The sequence below is a fragment of the Heteronotia binoei genome, chromosome 21 (genome assembly GCF_032191835.1).
Source record: "Heteronotia binoei isolate CCM8104 ecotype False Entrance Well chromosome 21, APGP_CSIRO_Hbin_v1, whole genome shotgun sequence".
Lineage (NCBI taxonomy): Eukaryota > Metazoa > Chordata > Lepidosauria > Squamata > Gekkonidae > Heteronotia > Heteronotia binoei.
The window spans coordinates 105,791,877-105,803,681 of record NC_083243.1 but is presented as its reverse complement, the minus strand read 5'-3'; positions in this window follow the sequence as shown (position 1 = coordinate 105,803,681).

Sequence of the window (11,805 nt, the reverse complement as noted above, 5' to 3'; positions counted from 1 at the left end):
CATTAAAAAGACACACCATCAGAGTGAATGAATGCAATTTCATCACTAGCGTCTACTATATAAGATGTGTAAACCTTTAGACCAGGGGTGTCAGATTTGTGAGCCACAACCATCCCATGGCTTTTTCTCCTCCCCCCTCCCCCTCCTGCCCTCACCCTTTACAGCTCTGAGGCTGCCAAAGTTCCCAGTTCCTTCTGCTTTATCTGGGCTTGAAAAGCTGCAAAAAAAATAATAATAATAAAAATAAAAAATAAAAATGCAGAACTGATTTGACATTAAGGTCTCTGCACCTTAATGGAAAACCCATTCCATGTTTACCTAGCAAGTTTGTACTGCAATGTATTTCAATGAAGTGGAGCTCAAGTGGTTTCACTTTCCAGTGTTTATATGGCCATTTGAAGCTGTTGCTTGCTGGAAAATAAGGGTTGATTATTTGAACCAGCTTGTCTCTGCTGAATGGACCTGAGAGCTGGTGTCTAGAAAATACTCTAACCTGGGAACTCACAGCCAAAGTGTGATATTACATTGAAGAGTCATTGCCAATCTGGGTAGACCTGGGGGGAGGAGAGAAACTTGCAATGCCCAGCCATTTCATGTTTTCCTAGGGCCAGAGCATTGCCTATTATTTGTTTATATTTTAGTTTCTGCTATGATCCTTGCACTTTTTCTTGATGTTTTATTTTTAAAATTGTATTACCAAATCCCACTATTCCCCCACATTTTCATTTAAACAAAATACTGCAAGAGTTTCAAGCATGTTTGGATTTTAAATTAAAAATATATTTAATTGCATTTATCTGTATCCTTTATAAAGTTTATATCTCTATTACCTGGCATTATATTTTATGACACGCATGGCTCAGCCCCACAAAATCCCATTTATGTCAGATCCCACCCTTGTAACAAACGAATTTGACACAACATCCCTGCTTTAGACCACATCACACAAAAGTGGTTCCTTGCTTGGTGGTTCTTTTTTGCCTCTCACAGCTTGGTGTAGTTGTTAAGAGCTAGAGACTCTAATCTAGAGAACTGGTTTGATTCCCCAGTCCTCCACATGAAACTCAAAGCCTGTTGCATTCCATTGGTTGAGGATTAAGGAAATCTACTTCACAGAGTAGCGAAAGAAAGCCTTGCCTTTATTAGCTGAGGGAGGGAAGAGGAGGGGAAGAGTCAAAGAAAGTCTTCCCTCAATTAACTGAGGGCTCCTTGCCTTCCTCCTCTGAGGAACTAAACAGCCAGAGATACATAGACAAAAAAATGGCATCCCTTGGCAGCAGAACAATGGCATTTTATTCTAGGTACAGAGAGATAGAGAGAGGAAAAGAGAGAGAAACAGAAAGAGAGAAGCCTTGTGTTTAAGACTGGGCTGCTGGGGAAGCTGCCTTTGCTTCCCGCTCAGTGCCTGTTGGTAGCCAGCCAATCTTAGTTTTGTCAGTAAAAGGGGGAGGGGTCTTTCTAAGCTTATTTTGGCTTTTGAGGGAGAACTCATTGAGGCCAGTCCTGACTAGGGTTGCCAGCTCCCAGGTTGGGAAATTTCTGGAGATTTTGTGGTGGAGAAGCCAGAAGTTCTGGGAATGGAAAGAAGCCAGAGTTCTGCAGAAGCCAGAGTTCTGGGAATAGAAATGCCTCTGCTGAATATAATGCCATAGAGTCCATCTCCTAAAGCAGTTATTTTCTCCAGGGGGAGAGAGATCTGTTGTCTAGAGTTCAGTTGTGATATGAGGAGATCTTCAGCCTCCACCTGGAGGTTGGCTACCCTAGGCCTGGCAGCACCTTTGGGTGACTTGATGCCACCTGACTGGCATGGTTTCTTGCTTCTGGCTGCTTGCTCCTGTTAAGCAACAGCTCTCCTATAACAGCCACTGTGATGTGCCAGACATAGGTCCTACTGTAAAATTTGACTGGGTGATTTCAGACCAGTCAAAGAAAGTCTTCCCTCAATTAACTGAGGGCTCCTTGCCTTCCTCGAGGAACTAATACTTTCAACCTAACCTACCTCACAGGGTTGTTGTGCACATCAAAAAAATGGGAGATGAGAATTATGTAACTTGCTTTGGTTTCCACTGTGGAGAAAGACTGTCCTTTTCCTAGGTAGAGACTGCAGGGAGGAGGTAAGTTGAATTCCGGTAAAGGTAGGTTGATGGTTCGCTGAGAGAGAGAGAGGGTTGCCAACTCCAGGTTGGGAAATTCCCAGAAATTGGAGTGGTGGACCCTGGAGAGGGTTGAGTTTGAGGAGGAGTGAGAACTCAGGCAGGTAGAATGCCATAAATTCTACCCTCCAAACCAGCCATTTTGTCTTGGTGAGCCATTGTTGCCAATCTCTATATGAGGCCTGGAGATCACTCAGAATTACAGCTTCTCTCTAGATGAGCAGATATCAGTTCACCTGGAGAAAATGGTAGACTCTGTGTCATTATACCCTGCTGAGATCACCCCCCCAAAACAAACAAACAAACAGCCAGGGTGCCATGGCAGTTGGCACTTCAGAGCACAGTCTGTCAGACCCAGCTTCTTGCTGTGGAAGTGGACTGGGTGATTTTGGACCAATAAAAGACTTTCATCCTAACTCGCCTACAGCAGATTTCTAGCACCCACTGTATTTCTCCTCACGATGTAAGTTGTAACATAATCTTCATAAATTTGGGTGCATTTTTAAATGTGGTTTGACAAAGTTCATTACCAGCAATGAACACACAGTGGATCTCTCAAGCTCTTTTACATTATCTAGGTAGACAGGGTCCCATCTGGCACAGTTATATTAAATTGCAAGATAATAGAAAGGCAGTGAATGCTTCCAGGTACAATTCTCAGATGCCATTCTTTGCAGCCCATATGAAATCCACTTATCATTGCCATGTAAGTTGCCTTAAAATATCTGGATTGCAATTTTGTGCAGCACTGAAGTTTTCTATATATTTGAACTTCTGTTAATCTAAAACCTGTACCAAGATTTCAACAATATTGCAAAGGATTGGTGTCTATGCCATAGAAATAACCTCTATGCTCAGTGGTATATTTTTACTTCTACACAGAACTCATGATGGTTGCCAGTCATCACTCCACACATGGCCCAGTGTATGTCACAGTGTTTCAATATGTAAGATGTAGAATATAGATTGGTGGTTCATCCAACTAATAGATCATGCTTTAGTAAATTAAATATGTCTGCTTCTAAGTCTGCAGGACAAAGAATGACTTGAAAACTGCAGCTGTCACTGAAATACCATGTGTATTCAGCAACTTGGTATTGACAATTTCTTCAGTCATGTTTAGAAACAGAAAATGCTTGCAAGAATATGTGAAAAGCTAAAACAGGCTGAAGATCTAGGATCCTACTCTTTGGCCCTAGGACAGCTTGTTGCAATCTAGACTGGCACATGTGCTTGAACCTCTCCATATATAGACAGTCTATTCCTTCTTCTACAGCCAGCAATGCAGAATAAACAAAACTGAAAATAGCCATAGACAGTTGGAGCTGAGGAGCCTGGAAGGGGTAACAGATATAAACAAGGAATAGCAGCAAACAAGAACAGGACATACCCATGTTATGGTGGCTAAGGGGAGAGGATAGGGGGGAAAAGAGCAGAGAAGGGGCAGAGATACTGTGGAATCAGCCCTAAAAAGGCGGAGGCCAGAGATGAGCTGGGCCAAGTTCTACTTTCCATCATCAGTAGCCTATGTACACCATTAGGTCTGGACAACCTAGCCTTTCCCAGAACTGGAGGGGGAGGTAAGAAACTAGAATCAGCTGGACAAACTGTCTTCTGTGTCCATTGCCTGTCTAGAATTATTTATTTATTTAAAAAATTATGTGTTGCCTTTCTACCTGACTTAGGGTGCCTAAGGCAGTAAACATTAAAACAACATTTATAGCAAATACATATATTATATGTGTGTGTGTGTGTAATATCTATGGCAATTAAACAAAACACAGAAGCAAAAAGGGGGAGAGCTAATAAGAGTGAGTGACATGTCACTCCAAACCAAATCCAAGCACAGCAAGATGCATCTATTTGAAGAAATAATTTGAAATGTATTGATGTCTTATGGCCATGGTACCACCAATTATGTCAGTTCTATTGCTTAACAATTTCATTACACTTTATATACAAGTGATACCAGATGCTGATGTATTCTATAAATCTTATAACTCCACATATTGAACAAGTTTATTTGCACACAATTAATATTTCTTCTTGACAATTTGTGTCTACAGATTTTTTCTTGCTTTAAGGGGGCATGGCAGTGTCTCCTATATTTTTATCAACCAGATTTAGACATTCAACAAATAAATTTACAAAAAAAAATGAACTGGCTACTATAAAGGCTTCAAATAGCTGTGTGTAGTTAAAATGGTGCTGCAATCTATTTTTTTTGCCAGCACTTCTGGTATTTCTTGGTGATTTGTATATATAGCAATTAGAACTTTACTGCTATTACATGTTTGGTAGCACAGGTTCTTTCCTTCAATGGTGAATATTATGTTCAAAATTGTTTGTTATTTTTCATAATAATAATAATAATAATAATAATAATAATAATAATAATAATAATAATAATAATAATAATAAATTTTATTTCTATCCCGCCCTCCCCACCTCGGCAGGCTCAGGGCGGTTAACAACATTTCATAAAAACATATAATGGTTAAAACTTTTACATTTAACAATATAAAACAGTAACATTAACTTAATAACATTAAAACAATCCAGTAAGTGCAGTTATTCAGCGGTGTGGTCTTAACCGCATTGGCGGGTGCTTAATTGCCGATCTTCTTAACAGTCCAGGTATGCAAGTTTAAAAAGGGCGGTCTTGCAGGCCCTGCGGAACTGGTCAAGGTTCCGCAGGGCCCGCACCTCCTCGGGGAGTCGGTTCCATAGGGTAGGGGCCGCGACTGAAAATGCCCGTACCCTAGTATTCTGATATTTAGTCTCCCTCGGCCCGGGGATGGTCATTAGATTTTTCCCAACTGATCTCAGTGCCCTCTGGGGTTCATACGGGGAGAGACGGTCCCTCAGGTAGGTAGGTCCTCGGCCATATAAGGCTTTAACTGCAACAATTTTCACCAGAAGCAGCCTAATCCATGTAGGGTTGCCAGGTCCACTTCTAGAAATATCTGGGGATTTTGGGGGGTGAAGCCAGAAGACTTTGAATGTGGAGCCAGGACTCAGGAGCAAGGGAATGACAAACATGATTTAACTCTGAAGAGAGTTCTGGCAATCACATTTAAAGGGACCGCACACCATTTAAATGCCTTTCCTCCATTTGGAAATAATGAAGGATGGGGTACCTTCTTTGGGTAGTCATAGAATTAAACCCCCATTTCAATCTTTTTGAAACTTGGGGGATGTTTTGGGAAGAGGTACCAAATGCTATGCTGAAAATTTGGTGCTTCTACCTCAAAAAAATACCGCCCCCCCCCCCTCCCGAGCCCCAGATACTCACAGATCAATTCTCTGTTATCCCCTATGGGAATCAGTCTCCATAGGGAATAATGAAGTGCCCAGCAGCATCATCATCATCATCATCATCATCATCATCATCATTTTATTTGTATCCCGCCTTCCCCACCAAAGCAGGCTCAGGGCGGCTAACAACATTAAATCAATAATCAGACATTTCCCTCCCCCCTTCCCCACTTTCTAATAACCCTGAAATGTGGGGAGAGCCTCCAAATTGGGAGATCCCCTGTCCTAGGGAACTGGCAACCCTAGTAATATGAATTTGCAGCCCAGTTAGACTACTGGGGGAGAAAAGCCATTTGACTAGGGTTGCCAAGTCTAACTCAGAAAATACCTGAGGACTTTAGGGATGGGGCCGGGAGACATTGGGGTGTTGATGCGCCAGTGTTTAGTGAGGGTGGTCTTTAGTGATGCAAAGAATGAAGGCTTGCACGCAGTAGTGGTAAAACTACTATATACAATTTATTTATACCTCCACTCTCCAAACCGACAGAATGCTCCGCTGCAACACCACCATACATAACCCACACACAGTAAAGTGTCTCTGTACATTTATACAATTAATCTCCCCAGGTGACCAATCAGCTTGCTGCTGAGTCATGCTGACATTGTCCAGGCTGATGCAATCTGGCAAGCAGCCACCTCCTGTCACCTAGATGATCTACCTGGCAGATCAGTTACTTTCACTTTCCCAGCATGTGCTTAGAAACTGTCATTGTCCTTCCATAATACTGACATGGGGTTGGGGCCAGGGGACTTTCTCATTCCCTAAAATAAATAAATAAAAATACAGCAGTGCAGTTCCCCTGAATACAGTCTTCATTTTGTTATCCTGCAGCAGCTGGCTGCACTTCCACTTCCATTCTCTCTCACACATAGCAGCCAAAATAAACACAGTTTGGAAGTATACACTTTGAAGTCTCACTGGGGCAATTTAGTCACCATGGGAGTTGTTGACTGCTCTATACTCAAACCAGTTTGTCAGACTAACACAGGGAAACCAGAGGTTACTATTTTAATGTGCAAATGGCTTCTTAAGGGATTGCAAAACAAATGGAGGTTCTGGATTCCTTCCCTTCCCTTTCAACAGGCATTGGAAAGAGCCCGATGTTCACACTGAAATGAGAAGCTTAATGCTGTAATTAGAGAATGTAGAATGGGGTTCCTAAATAATTGAGTCATTAAACTGAAGAAGCTTAATAATTACTTTCAAGGTCATTTTGGAGGATGGCAACCATCAATATCTTCTTTGATACTCTGGCCCTGTTCACACAGCATATTGAGTCCATGTTAAACTGACCCGGTTCTGTTCTGAATATCTTTGTTCCGGATATTATCAATCAGACTGCCATACTGCAATTCGAATCACTCTGCGGTGAAACCGTCTTCTGCAGTTTTTTCTCCATGTGTATGCGCATTCTGTGCATGCATGCATTGTGCGCATATGTGCACATGCACATAGGTTAAAACTTTACATGGTTATGCAGTTATGCGCATATCGCTAAGTAGTAAAAAAAAAAATGGCGACCATAAACCGGATGTCTGAGGCTCCTTTTGCTCCGGGACAGCCTTCAGACATCCAGAAGTTGGTCGAGAACTATGCAGACGGGGAAACTACGAGGTGAAACCAAAGAACTCAAAAAACACCGCAAAGGAGCAGGTAACAAAATACTCCGGTTCCAAGAAGGATTGGGAGGGCTACTACGAATTAATACTGGGAGGCAGATGTTGTTGTCTGATCAGCCAGTTTTAATCTGTTATGAAACAGCAGCGACAACTGATTATATTGTGCGTCTGAACAGCCCCTCTATGTGCATTTGATCTGTCATGAATCCCTTTTTCAAACATGCTAATACCAGTAACTAATTTAACATAATTTTTCAATATTGGCAGTTCTATCAGAGCTGGTGTGGTATAGTGGTTAAGAGCAGCAGACTCTGATCTAGAGAATCCAGTTTGATTTCCCACTCCTCCCCATGAAGCCAGCTGGGTGATCCTGGGTTAGTATCAGTTCTTTCAGAGCTCTCTCAGGCCCACCTACCTCACAGGGTGTCTGTTGTGGGGAGAGGAAGGTGATTTTAAGCTGCTTCGAGGCTCCTTCAAGCAGTGAAAAGTAGGGTATAAAAATTATTTGTTTATTTAATTTATATCCCGCCCTCCCCACCAAAGGCAAGCTCAGGGCGGCTCACAAACCAAGGGTCAACACAAACACATTAGTTTGACCGATACAATAAAACAACAATAAAAACATAAAACATAAAAACAATTTAAAACAATTGCATGTGCTACAATCACAATTTCAGGCAGTGATTTAAATTCTGGCGGTTAGCTATACTCAGAGGTCTCAGGATCGCCATAGCGCAGTAAGTAGGCCATTGGTGGTGTTCTTATGGGCCAATCCCATTGCTGCAGATGTTACCATTCATGTAAATGCCTGGCAGAAAAATGCCATTTTGCAGGCCCTGTGGAACTGTAAGAGCTCTTGCAGGGCCCTAACCTCCACTGGCAACTCATTCCACCAGCTAGCGGCAACCACAGAAAAGGCCCTGGCTCTCATTGTTTTGAGCTTTGCTTCTCTGATTCTGGGAACTGTCAACAGGTTTTGAGACCCGGACCAAAGTGCTCACTGGGGCATGTGCAGGGAAAGGCGGTCCCTAAGGTATGCAGGACCCTGGCCATATAGGGCTTTAAAGGTAATAACCAGCACCTTGAAGCGAATCCGGTACGTTATCGGTAGCCAGTGCAGTGCTTTCAGCACAGGCTGAATGTGTTCATGTAAAGGAACTCCCATAAGCAGCCTGGCTGCAGCGTTCTGCACTAGCTGGAGTCACCGGATTGTGGACAAATGCTGCCCCATGTAGAGAGCATTACATTGATCCAGTCTCGAGGTGACCGTAGCATGGATCACTGTTGCCAAGTCATCGCATTCGATAAAGGGGACCAACTGCCTTGCCATCCGCAGATGGTAAAAGGCTAACTTGGCAGTGGCAGTTACTTGGGCCTCCATTGTTAAAGAAGGATCCAAGAGCACCCCTAGGCTCTTAACCCTGGGCACCAGCGTGAGCTGTGCTCCATTGAAGGTCGGTAAACAGACCTCTGGTCCCGAACCATGGCAACTCAGATACAGGACCTCTGTCTTCATTGGATTTAATTTCAGTCCACTTAGCCTGAGCCACCCTGCTACAGCTTGCAACGTTGCGGACAGATCTTCTAGGGTGGAGTCAGACTGGCCACCCATCAGCAGATAGAGCTGGGTGTCATCTGCATATTGATGACAACCCCGCCCATACCTCTGGGCAATCTGGGAAAGGGGGCGCATGTAGATGTTGAATAACATCGGAGAAAGACCTGCTCCCTGCAGCACACCACAAATAAGTGGGTGTCGTTGGGATAGTTCTTCTCCTAGCACCACCCTCTGTCCCCGACCCTGGAGAAAGGAGGAGAGCCACTTCAAGGCTAACCCCTGGATCCCAGCGTCAGCAAGGTGACAGGTCAGTAGCTGATGGTCGACCGTGTTGAACGCCACTGACAGGTCTAACAATATCAGCACTGCTGAGCCACCTCTATCCAGATGCCTCTGGAGGTCATCTATGAGGGCAACAAGAACCGTCTCTGTCCCATGACCCGGGCGAAAACCAGATTGATGTGAGTTAAGCACGGAAGCATCATCCAGACAACTCTGAAGCTCTGAATCAACTCTTCTATTAGAAACAGAAACTCAAATCAGTAGTAGATATTGTGGCATTTTAAAAATAATGTTCAGTAGCCTATTTGGTTCACTGTCAAAAGTCAAATAATATTTATTTATTAAATTACATTTATGGATCTCTCAATCCCTGCTACTGCAGAGCTGTGGGTTATGTACATAATTTAATTTTAAAAAATCAAAACTGTAAAATAATATGAATAAATCATACTAATACACCAAATATAAAAAAGTCAGATGGCAAAATTTCACAGTTTCATATTTTGTACTGTGGCCACCTTGTAGGTTGAGGTGGGGAGGAACAGAGCAGCCTGGAATGGAGGTGAGGGTGTCAGCCAGAATGGAAACAATTGCTGTCCCCAAACAAAATCATTTGGATCAGTTATGCTTCAGAGGTTAGAGATGACAATATGTTTGGTTTGTGTTTTGTCTAGGTACATGGTAAATGCTTTCCCGTTTATGTCAGTGAATGTATTGACTGACTGACTTTCCCCAGCTAGATAGCAAATTTCTTTCACAGCAGGTTTATCAAAGTAACACTTGACTGGATGTTGGAGGGGTGGGGGCAGGCACTGCAGTGAAAGCTGCCAAGCAGACTACTTGGTTTACAGCTGGGTTTTAGAGTTGTGTCACTCACACAAATTCTGCCATAGTCTGCCATTTGGCCCAGAGGCAGATGGCATGGAGTTCCTTTGACTTGTGAATGCTGTGTTTCATTCAAAATAATTGCTTCTGGGCAATGACTTAGAGCCTCTGTTCTTGAATTTGTCCAACAACTTGGAGAACTATGTTAAAACTTTCAGTCAGAGAACTAGTGGACCATTTTTGTTACTTAATAAGAAAATATCTTGTGTACAAATACACAGCTAACAGTAACACACCTGTTTGCAACTAATTGTCATTTCTCCAAAATCTGGTGGTTGCATTAAAGGGGATCAGTAATCAAGTACAAAAGCAGCTATCATGATATAGACATTCTTGAAAAGCTCTTTCAATCTAGGTTAACTGTCTTCTATACTGAACAAATGTGTTCTTCAGAAATCTATTGCGCTGTTCTTCTGTTACTATTAGGAGTTTCTTGTATTTTTGTCATAGGATTGCATTAGTACAAGAGGGAAAACCCAAGACTTGCAAAAGGAATCTCATTTTTCACCGTATCCCCGCTCCACTTTCTTCTCTTTCCCTTATGTGGTAGCCCCCATAGTCTCTACCATTTTTCTACTTTCTTCTGTCCTTTCCACCCAACAACAAATCTATCTTTTATCTGCTCCCGATCTTCTAGTATATTTATTTATTTACTTAAATTGTACCCAACTTTTACTCATAATGGGAACCAAAAGCAGCTTATATTATTCTTTTTCCATTATACTTCCCATTTTTCCATTATATTATAACCCTCTGAGGTAAGTTAGGCTGAGAATGTGTAACTGGCCTAAGGTCTTCCAGTCAGCTTCCACAGTAGGCTGGTGATTCATACCTTGCAGATCCTAGTCTGAAACTGTAACCACTACATCACACCAGCTTTGGTAGGGAGAAGGAGTCATTGAACAGTAGCAAGCAAACAGACCTCCATGAGTATTGCAGCTTGTGTGATATCAAGTCATCCTGTGGTAGCTGCTGAGCCTGGACCCAATGACAGCTCCCTCAAAGGCCAAACAGTGCTTTAAAAGGCCCTGCCCCCTCTTCCTGACATTTACTGTCAGAAACCAAATCTTAAATCTGGCAATACTGGTCATGATTGCATAGCAACTGGCCTAGTATGCATGGGTCTTTTCTATTGCTTTCACCACGCATATCTGTTGGGTTTTCTTTGTTGTTCTGCATTGATTTTCTTCTCTTCAGTGCTCAGTTCACTTTCTGGTCACTGTTTCCCCAGATTTTCTGATAGTACTTTTGTTCCAATATTTCCCTTGTTTCTCTTCCAAGTCAAAGGAAATTCAAAAGCATACAGATTCCTTCAGATTCCCCCCATCCATTTGCCGCCCCTCAAAGGTGACTCACCCACCCACATCAAGGTTGTTCCAGCCACTCTGTACCTTCTGCCATCCTCTCCCTTTGTTGGTATGCAAACTCAATTTCCCCCTCATTTTTACAATTTTATTTTTTTAACAAGTGGCATAAGTCTAGTGATATGAGACTATTGCCAATCTCTGATCACTGAATTAAAAAAAATAAAACAACAAAGGGAAAGTTTAGATGGAGCTGTGTGAGGCTTAGTTCTCTGAAAGGGGAATCAGTGAGAGGCAAATGGCAGCATCCCTGGTACAAAAACAAAATATCAGTGCTGCATACAAACAAAATAAAAGGGGAGATCATCAGCACGAAATGAAATTGGCATGAGACGTAAAGAGAGAGAGAGAGAGAGGCACTGGGATGGGAAGCCAAAAACTTGGAAAACATTTATCCCTTTAACGTTTTGGTGAACAAAGTTTTTTTTTTGGGGGGGGAGGGCATTTTGGCAGTCTCTGGAAGCCTAACATTAAATGGTGGCTGAGCCACATGGACCTTCTGCAAATCACCAAACTTAAGAATCACTTGGGATCAATCCATTTGTAAAGGGCTGGCTTTTAAAAACTGCAAAGATCATGACCAGTGTGCAGGATCAAATTAGAGAATCTGTGCACTCAACATATT